General features: G+C 49.2%; 1 long non-coding RNA gene across 1 annotated transcript; it reads right to left on the reverse strand.

Annotated features, from left to right (window-relative positions):
* Window positions 1–206: 206 nt before the first annotated feature.
* Window positions 207–4321, reverse strand: LOC139228106 (uncharacterized). Its single transcript, XR_011587500.1, has 4 exons — window positions 4192–4321; window positions 3897–3973; window positions 3639–3803; window positions 207–288 (listed from the first exon to the last, which is right to left on the reverse strand). It is a non-coding gene; the product is annotated as an uncharacterized lncRNA (long non-coding RNA).
* Between the last annotated feature and the right edge of the window lie 6696 nt (window positions 4322–11017).

The raw sequence follows: 11017 nt of genomic DNA on the forward strand, positions 1-11017 counted from the left end.
TCCCATCCCACTCGCCTCAGTCACTGCATCCCACTCCCGTCAGTCACTGCATCCCATTCCCCTCAGTCACTGCATCCCACTCCCCTCAGTCACTGCATCCCACTCCCCTCAGTAAGAGACCGGAATTAATCTGAGGGACTGAATATTTCTGGGAGAAAGGAACATTTAGAATGGACCCCACAAGGCAGATTCCTGAGGGTGTAGGCCCCGCTAGGACAGTGGATGGATGGTCAGTGGATTGGAGAGTCGATTGATCCTCAGGCCCCTGAGTTGGGGATGTCTCTGTATCTGTAATAAAGGAAGAGAGACATGGGAGAGTGCAGAGTGGAGAACACGAACAGTTCATCAGGCTGATGCTAGATACAGAGAATGTCAGATACCAGTCTTTATATAACCCAGAATATTACAATCCCTTGCCCCTCAGTCACTGCAAACCACTCCCCTCAGTAACAGATGGATGAATCTCTGGGATGGAGGATTTCAGCAGTCACACTGGGTGAGCAGTCTGTGTAGAATGGACCCCACAAGGCAGATACCTGAGGGTGCAACATAGAAACATAGAAAATAGGTGCAGGAGTAGGGCCAATCAGCCCTTCGAGCCTGCGCCACCATTCAATAAGATCATGGCTTATCATTCCTTCAGTACCCCTTTCCTGCTTTCTCTCCATACCCCTTGATCCCCTTAACTGTAATGGCCATATCTAACTCCCTCTTGAATATATCCAGTGAGTTGGCATCAACAACTCTCTGCGGTAGGGAATTCCACAGGTTCACAACTCTCTGAGTGAAGAAGTTTCTCCTCACCTCAGTCCTAAATGGCCTACTCCTTATCCTAAGATTATGTCCCCTGGTTCTGGACTTCCCCAACATCGGGAACATTCTTCCCGTATCTATCCTGTCCAGTCCTGTCAGAATCTTACACGTTTCTAGGAGATCCCCTCTCATCCTTCTAAACTCCAGTGAATAAAGGCCCAGTTGATCCAGTCTCTCCTCATATGACAGCCCAGCCATCCCTGGAATCAGTCTGGTGAACCTTCGCTGCACTCCCTCAATAGCAAGAAGGTCCTTCCTCAGACGAGGAGATCAAAACTGAACACAATATTCCAGGTGAGGCCTCACTAAGGCCCTGTACAGCTGCATTAAGACCTCCCTGCTTCTATATTCAAATCCCCTAGCTATGAAGGCCAACATACCATTTGCCTTCTTTACCGCCTGCTGTACCTGCATGCCCACTTTCAGTGACTGATGAACCATAACACCCAGGTCTCGTTGCACCTCCCCTTTTCCTAGTCTGCCGCCATTCAGATAATATTCTGCCTTCATGTTTTTGCCCCCAAAATGGATAACCTCACATTTATCCACATTATACTGCATCTGCCATGTATTTGCCCACTCACCTAACCTGTCCAAGTCATTCTGCAGCCTCTTAGCGTCCTCCTCACAGCTCACACCGCCACTCAGCTTAGTGTCATCTGCAAACTTGGAGATATTACACTCTATTCTTTCATCTAAATTGTTAATGTATATTGTAAAGAGCTGGGGTCCCAGCAGTGAGCCCTGCGGCACTCCACGGGTCACTGCCTGCCATTCTGAAAAGGACCCGTTTATCCCGACTCTCTGCTTCCTGTCTGCCAACCAGTTCCCTATCCACGTCAGTATATTACCCCCAATACCATGTGCTTTGATTTTGCACACCAATCTCTTGTGCGGGACCTTGTCAAAAGCCTTTTGAAAGTCCAAATACACCACATCCACTGGTTCTCCCTTGTCCAATCTACTAGTTACATCCTCAAAAAATTCCAGAAGATTCATCAAGCATGATTTCCCTTTCATAAATCCATGCTGACTTGGACTGATCCTGTCACTGCTTTCCAAATGCGCTGCTATTTCATCCTTAATGATTGATTCCAACATTTTCCCCACTACTGATATCAGGCTAACCGGTCTATAATTACCCGTTTTCTCTCTCCCACCTTTTTTTAAAAGTGGTGTTACATTAGCTACCCTCCAGTTCATAGGAACTGATCCAGAGTCGATAGACTGTTGGAAAATGATCACCAATGCATCCACTATTTCTCGGGCCACTTCCTTGAGTACTCTGGGATGCAGACTATCATAGAAACATAGAAACGTAGAAAATAGGTGCAGGAGTAGGCCATTCGGCCCTTCGAGCCTGCACCGCCATTCAATGAGTTCATGGGTGAACATGCAAATTCAGTACCTTATTCCTGCTTTCTCGCCATATCCCTTGATCCCCCTAGTAGTAAGGACTACATCTAACTCCTTTTTGAATATATTGAGTGAATTGGCCTCAACAACTTTCTGTGATAGAGAATTCCTCAGGTTCACCACTCTCTGGGTGAAGAAGTTTCTCCTCATCTCGGTCCTAAATGGCTTACCCCTTATCCTTAGACTGTGACCCCTGGTTCTGGACTTCCCCAACATTGGGAACATTCTTCCTGCATCTAACCTGTATAATCCCGTCAGAATTTTAAACATTTCTATGAGATTCCCTCTCATTCTTCTGAACTCCAGTGAATACAAGCCTAGTTGATCCAGTCTTTCTTGATATGTCAGTCCCGCCATCCCGGGAAACAGTCTGGTGAACCTTCGCTGCACTCCCTCAATAGCAATAATGTCCTTCCTCAAGTTAGGAGACCAAAACTGTACACAATACTCCAGGTGTGGCCTCACCAGGGCCCTGTACAACTGTATTAACACCTCCCTGCCCTTGTACTCAAATCCCCTCGCTATGAAGGCCAACATGCCATTTGCCTACTTAACCGCCTGCTGTACCTGCATGCCAACCTTCAATGACAGATGTACCATGACACCCAGGTCACGTTGCACATCCCCTTTTCCTAATCTGTCACCATTCAGATAATAGTCTGTCTCTCTGTTTTTACCACCAAAGTGGATAACCTCACACTACCACCCAATTTAGTGTCATCCGCAAATTTGGAGATGCTACATTTAATCCCCTCATCTAAGTCATTAATGTACAATGTAAACAGCTGGGGCCACAGCACAGAACCTTGCGATACCCCACTAGTCACTGCCTTACATTCTGAAAAATACCCATTTACTCCTACTCTTTGCTTCCTGTCTGCCAACCAGTTCTCAATCCACAAGGCAGATACCTAAGGGTGTACGCCCCACTGGGATAGTGGATGGACGGCCAGTGGATTGGAGAGTCGATTGTTCCTCAGGCCCTTGAGTTGGGGATGTCCCTGGGTCTGTAATAAAGGAAGAGAGACTTGGGAGCGTGCAGAGTGGAGAACACCAGATCAGGCCATAAGACTGGTACTAGTGTCCGGAGATTGCCAGATACCAGTCTTTCTATAACCCCGAATATCCCAATCCCACTCCCCGTGACCTGTAACGCCTGGAGAGGGAGGACACTGGGGTCTATCACCATCAGTGGATACCACAGGGAACAGTGTCCGACACACACAGTGTCTGATTCAGCTCCGTGGAACTTTGGTGAAAAGACTACTTTGTGTTTCAGGTCCTTTGTCTGTGGTGTCCCTTACTACCAGGGGAGGTCCGCTGCGTGTAACTGTCTGATTGCTGTGGGTGGGGGTGACACGGGACATCCCAGAATCACTCTTCTGGGCCATTCACATTCCGCAATGTACCTGTGCAATAAGCATCGCAACCGGTGCTTGTCGGCTTCAACTGGTAAACGTAGTAACTGGTGCAGTTTTTGATCTTTATCTCCCAGGTCTTGAAGCAGCGATTTCCAGCCCAGTTAAAACAAACTGTCCTCATCGCTTCTCCCTGGCCCACGGTGGGATGAGCTCCTGAAATGAGGATTATAAATATTGAAGAATGTAACCGAGGTGAACAGTGCTGGACAGTGAATGTAAATCTGAGATTATAAAGTCTGACAGTACCGTTTAACCAGCCGGGGGCCCATGTGGAGCAGTGAGTGTCTGAGACCACAGTCTCCGGAATCTTCCATCCGCCAGAACTGAAACAACAATCAGAGTCAGCCCCTGAACTGATTCAATGATCAACTGATAGAAGCCGTTCCCCTTTCCCTGTCTCCACTCACACCCTGCCCCATTGCTCTGACTGATGATCCCGCTCTCTCTACACAACCGCTTCCTAATCCCAAACTCTGCTCTCTTTTCAACATTTACTCCTGGCTTATTGACTAGTTTATCTGTCATTTTCTCCTCACGTTACCTTTTAAATCTGTACCATCCTTGGACAAGATCCCCATCATACTGAAGGGTTCCGATGCACTCAGTCCCATTACAATCCGTGCTCCTCCAGGACTGGTCCAGGACTGTGTGATCCACACACGGGTCAGTGAGTGCGGAGTCTGCGACTGAGTGACAGAAAGATGTTTAATGTTAATATAAAGCACAGTTAATGTTACACAGCGGCGTGTACCCACCGAAGCACCAATAACCGCAGTCTCATTCTCCGCCCTAGTAGTAAATCCCCCAAATTAAACCTGGATCCTTTCCACCTTCTCTAAACCAGGTTTTCATCTGTCTCCCAGCTCAGTCTCCCCTCCAACTCACTGCTCACAGATAGACCTCATGGGTATCTCAGTCCCTGGGTGAACACTGAGTGTAGATGGTGGGGACACAGGATGGTCAGTGAGAGATACCATGGGGTATCTCAGTCCCCGGGTGAACACTGAGTGTAGATGGTCTGAGACACTGGATGGTCAGTGGGAGACACCATGGGGTATCTCAGTCTCGGGGTCAACACTGAGTGTAGATGTTGGGGACACTGGATGGTCAATGGGAGATACCATGGGGTATCTCAGTCCCCGGGGGTGAATACTGAATGTAGAGGGTGGGGACACTGGATGGTCAGTGGGAGATACCATGGGGTATCTCAGTCCCCGGGTGAAAACGGAGTGTAGATGGTGGGGACACTGGATGGTCAGTGGGCGATACCATGGGGTATCTCAGTCCCTGGGTGAACACTGAGTGTAGATGGTCAGAGACACTCGATGGTCAGTGAGAAATACTATGGGGTATCTCAGTCCCTGGGTGAACACTGAGTGGAGATGGTCAGAGACACTCGATGGTCAGTGAGAGATACCATGGGGTATCTCAGTCCCCGGGTGAACACTGAATGTAGAAGGTGGGGACACTGGATGGTCAGTGGGAGATACCATGGGGTATATCAGTCCCCGGGTGAACACTGAGTGTAGATGGTCTGAGACACTTGATGGTCAGTGGGAGACACCATGGGGTATCTCAGTCTCGGGGTGAACACTGAGTGTAGATGGTCAGAGACACTCGATGGTCAGTGAGAAATACCATGGGGTATCTCAGTCCCTGGGTGAACACTAAGTGTAGAGGGTGAGGACACTGGATGGTCAATCAGAGATACCATGGGGTATCTCAGTCCCTGGGTGAACACCGAGTGTAGAGGGTGAGGATGCTGGATGGTCAGTGAGAGATACCATGGGGTATCTCAGTCCCCAGGTGAACACTGAATGTAGATGGTCAGAGAAATGGTCAGGGAAATCATGCTTGACAAATATTCTGGAATTTCTTGAGGATGTTTCCACTAGAGTGGACAAGGGAGAACCAGTTGATGTGGTGTATTTGGACTTTCAGAAAGCTTTCGACAAGGTCCCACACAAGAGATTCATGTGCAAAGTTAAAGCACATGGGATTGGGGGTAGTGTGCTGACGTGGATTGAGAACTGGTTGGCAGACAGGAAGCAAAGAGTAGGAGTAAATGGGTATTTTTCAGAATGTAAGGCAGTGACTAGTGGGGTATCGCAAGGTTCTGTGCTGTGGCCCCAGCTGTTTACATTGTGCATTAATGATTTAGATGAGGGGATTAAATGTAGAATCTCCAAATTTGCGGATGACACTAAATTGGGGGTAGTGTGAGGTTATCCACTTTGGTGGTAAAAACAGAGAGACAGACTATTATCTGAATGGTGACAGATTAGGAAAATGGGAGGTGCAACGAGACCTGGGTGTCATGGTACATCAGTCATTGAAGGTTGGCATGCAGGTACAGCAGGTGGTTAAGAAAGCAAATGGCATGTTGGCCTTCATAGCGAGGGGATTTGAGTACAGTGGCAGGGAGGTGTTGCTACAGTTGTACAGGGCCTTGGTGAGGCCACACCTGGAGGATTGTGTACAGTTTTGGTCTCCTAACTTGAGGAAGGACATTCTTGCTATTGAGGGAGTGCAGCGAAGGTTCACCAGACTGATTCCCGGGATGGCGGGACTGACCTATCAAGAAAGACTGGATCAACTGGGCTTGTATTCACTGGAGTTCAGAAGAATGAGAGCGGATCTCATAGAAAAATTTAAAATTCTGACGGGTTTATACAGGTTAAATGCAGGAAGAATGTTCCCAATGTTGGGGAAGTCCAGAACCAGGGGTCACAGTCTAAGGATAAGGGATAAGCCATTTAGGATCGAGATGAGGAGAAACTTCTTCACCCAGAGAGTGGTGAACCTGTGGAATTCTCTACCACAGAAAGTTTTTGAGGCCAATTCACCAAATATATTCAAAAAGGAGTTAGATGTAGTCCTTACTACTAGGGGGGGTCAAGGGGTATGGCGAGAAAGCAGGAATGGGGTACTGAAGTTGCATGTTCAGCCATGAACTCATTGAATGGCAGTGCAGGCTCGAAGGGCTGAATGGCCTACTCCTGCACCTATTTTCTATGTTTCTATGTTTCTGTGAGACACTCGATGGTCAGTGAGAGATACCATGGGGTGTCTCACTCCCTGGGTGAACACTGAGTGTCGATGGTCGGAGACACTGGATGGTCAGCGGGAGATACCATGGGGTATCTCAGTCCCCAGGTGAACACTGAGTGTAGAGGGTGGGGACACTGGATGATAAGTGAGAGATACCATGGGGTATCTCAGTCCCCGGGTGAACACTGAGTATAGAGGGTGGGGACACTGGATGGTCAGTGGGTGATACCATGGGGTATCTCAGTCCCCGGGTGAACACTGAGTGTAGAGGGTGGGGACACTGGATGGTCAGTGAGAGATACCATGGGGTATCTCAGTCCCCGGGTAAACACTGAGTGTAGAGGGTGGGGACACTGGATGGTCAGTGAGAGATACCATGGGGTATCTCAGTCCCCGGGTGAACACTGAGTGTAGAGGGTGGGGACACTGGATGGTCAGTGAGAGATACCATGGGGTATCTCAGACCCCGGGTAAACACTGAGTGTAGAGGGTGGGGACACTGGATGGTCAGTGAGAGATACCATGTGGTATATCAGTCCCCAGGTGAACACTGAGTGTAGATGGTCAGTGAGAGATACCATGGGGTATCTCAGTCCCCGGGTGAACACTGAGTGTAGATGGTGGGGATATTCGATGGTCAGTGGCTCAGTCCTGGGGTGAAATTAGATTAGAAATAATTTGCTGTTCTTGGTTCTTCATTGATAAAACTATATATTTTTTTCTGTGAATAATGTAAATATTACTACTGAATATATAAATCAATTGGTGGCTGACTATCAAAGGTACTCCATTATATATTATACAAATTGCCTGATAAATATACTGATAGAATTTCTGAGTATATGAATCATAGAATCATAGAATAGTACACACAGAAGGAGGCCATTCGGCCCATCGAATCTGCGCTTGCTCTTTTAAACAGAAATCCCGTTAGTCTCACTTCCCGCTCTTTCCCCACATCACTGCACTTTTTTCTCCTTCCACTATTCATCCAATTCCCTTTTGAAGGTTACTATTGAATCTGTTTCCATCATCCTATTGGGCAGTGCACTCCAACTTTTCTTTTCTTCGTTCCTGGGATGTGGGCGTCACTGCCAAGGCCAGCATTTATTGCCCATCCCTAATTGCCCTTGAGAAGGTGCTGGTGAGCCGCCTTCTTGAACCGCTGCAGTCCATGGTCCGTGTGGTGAAGGTGCTCCCACAGTGCTGCTAAGGTGGGAGTTCCAGGATTTTGACCCAGCGACAACGAAGGAACGAACGATATATTTCCAAGTCAGGATGGTGTGTGACTTGGAGGGGAACGTGAAGGTGGTGGTGTTCCCATGTCCCTGCTGCCCTTGTCCTTATAGGTGGTCGGGGTTGCGGGTTTGGGAGGTGCTGCCGAAGAAGCCTTGGCGAGTTGCTGCAGTGCATCTAATAGATCGCAAGCGCAAAGCATTTCTGAGCCTCAAGCAACAGCCCAACTCGGGAGCTGCAAAACAACATTACAGACGGCTCAAGGCTCAGGTCCAACAAAAAACTCGGGACCTAAAGAACAGGTGGTGGATGGAGAAAGCACAGGAGATACAACAACTGGTCGACAGCCACGATATGCGAGGATTCTTCGCTGCAGTCAAGGCCACTTACGGTCCAAACTTCCAAGGCCACACCCCACTCCTGGCCAAGAATGGGGAAACACTTATCAAGGACACTGAGGCTGTCAGGGCCCAATGGAAGGAGCACTTGGAAGATCTCCTCAATCGAGACTCTGCCTTTGACTCGAGTGTTCTCGATTCCATCCCGCAGCATGCGACCCGCCACCAACTCAGTGAAACTCCAACGTTGCACGAGGTAGGCAAAGCCATAAAACAGCTCAAGAATAACCAGACTACGGGTGCTGATGGAATCCCTGCTGAGCCGCTAAAATATAGCGGAGCGGCGCTGTTGGCGTGGATCCATGACCTCATCTCTCTCATCTGGAGGGAGGAGAGCATGCCGGGAGATCTGAGAGATGCAGTGATTGTGACCATTTTTAAAAAGGGGGACAAGTCCGACTGCGGCAACTACAGGAGAATCTCCCTGCTTTCAGCCACTGGGAAAGTTGGCGCTCAAGTTCTCCTCAATCGTCTTCTCCCTGTGGCCGAGGAGCTCCTCCCGGAATCACAATGCGGATTTCGTCCCCTACGGGGCACAACAGACATGATCTTTGCAGCGCGCCAGTTGCAGGAAAACTGCAGGGAGCAGCGCCAGCCCTTATACATGGCCTTTTTCGATCTTACAAAGGCCTTTTGACACTGTCAACCGTGAGGGTCTCCTCCATTTTGAATGCTCCCAAAACTTTGTCAACATCCTTCGCCTGCTCCACAATGACATGCAGGCCGTGACCCTTACCAATGGATCCATTACAGACCCAATTCACGTCTGGACCGGGGTCAAACAGGGCTGCGTTATCGCTCCAACCCTCTTCTCAATCTTCCTCAAATTCCACAAGCTCCCCGCTGGAGTGGAATTAAACTACAGAACCAGTGGGAAGCTGTTTAACCTACGCTGCCTCCAGGCCAGATCCAAGATCACTCCAACCTCTGGCATTGAACTGCAGTATGCGGGCGATGCTTGCATCTGTGCACATTCAGAGATTGAACTCCAGGATATAGTCAATGTATTCGCTGAGGCATATGAAAGCATGGGCCTTACGCTTAACATCCGTAAGACAAAGGTCCTTCACCAGCCTGTCATCGCTGCACAGCACTGCCCTCCAATCATCAAGATCCACAGCGCGGCCCTGGACAACGTGGACCATTTCCCATACCTCGGGAGCCTCTTATCAACAAAGGCAGACATTGATGCGGAGATTCTGCATCACCTCCAGTGCGCCAGCGCAGCCCTCGGCCGCCTGCGGAAAAGTGTGTTTGAAGACCAGGCCCTCAAATCTACCACCAAGCTCATGGTCTACAGGGCTGTAGTAATACCCAGCCTCCTGTATGGGTTTGAGGCATGGACGATGTATAGAAGGCACCTCAAGTCAGTGGAGATATATCACCAATGATATCTCCGCAAGATCCTGCAAATCCCCTGGGAGGACAGGCGCACCACCATCAGTGTCCACGACCAGGCCAACATCCCCAGAATTGAAGCACTGACCACACTCGATCAGCTTCGCTGGGCAGGCCACAGAGTACGCATGCCAGATACGAGACTCCCTAAACAAATGCTTTTTACGAAGCGCCTTCATGGTAAACGAGCCAAAGGAGGACAGCGGAAATGTTATAATGACACCCTCAAAGCCTCCCTGGTAAAGTGCGACATCACCACTGACACCTGGGAGACCCTGGCCGCAGACCGCCCGAGGTGGAGAAAGTCCATCCGGGAGGGCGTTGAGCTCGTTGAGTCTCGATGCAAGGAGCATGAAGAGGCCAAGCGCAGGCAGCGGAAGGAGCGCGCGTCAAACCTACCGACCCCTTCCCCTGACCAATGTCTGTCCCACCTGTGACAGGGTCTGTGGCTCTCGTATCGGACTGTTCAGCCATCAAAGAACTCACTTTGGGAGTGGAAGCAAGTCTTCCTCGATTCCGAAGGACTGCCTATGAGTCCCTGTCACAGGTGGGACAAATAGTCGTTGAGGGAAGGGGTGGGTGGGACTGGTTTGCCGCACTCTCCTTCCGCTGCCTGTGCTTGCTTTCTGCACGCTCTGACGTCGAGACTCGAGATGCTCAGTGCCCTCCCGGATGCACTTCCTCCACTTAGTGGCATTGAAAGCTGACATGCAGGCGGTGAAGAAGGCAAATGGTATGTTGGCCTTCATAGCTAGGGAATTTAAGTATAGGAGCAGGGAGGTCTTACTGCAGTTGTACAGGGCCTTAGTGAGGCCTCACCTGGAATATTGTGCTCAGTTTTGGTCTCCTAATCTGAGGAAGGACATAGAAACATATAAAATAGGTGCAGGAGTAGGCCATTCAGCCCTTCGAGCCTGCACCACCATTCAATGAGTTCATGGCTGAACATGCAACTTCAGTACCCCATTCCTGCTTTCTCGCCATATCCCTTGATCCTTTTAGCCGTAAGGGCCACATCAAACTCCCTTTTGAATATATCTAACGAACTGGCCTCAACAACTTTCTGTGGTAGAGAATTCCAAAGGTTCACAATTCTCTGGGTGAAGAAGTTTCTCCTCATCTCGGTCCTAAATGGCTTACCCCTTATCCTTAGACTGTGACCCCTTGGTTCTGGACTTCCCGACATCGGGAACATTCTTCCTGCATCTAACCTCTCTAAACCCATCATAATTTTAAACGTTTCAATGAGATCCGCTCTCATTCTTCTGAACTCCAGTGAATACA

This window comes from Pristiophorus japonicus, chromosome 17 (genome assembly GCF_044704955.1).
Source record: "Pristiophorus japonicus isolate sPriJap1 chromosome 17, sPriJap1.hap1, whole genome shotgun sequence".
Lineage (NCBI taxonomy): Eukaryota > Metazoa > Chordata > Chondrichthyes > Pristiophoridae > Pristiophorus > Pristiophorus japonicus.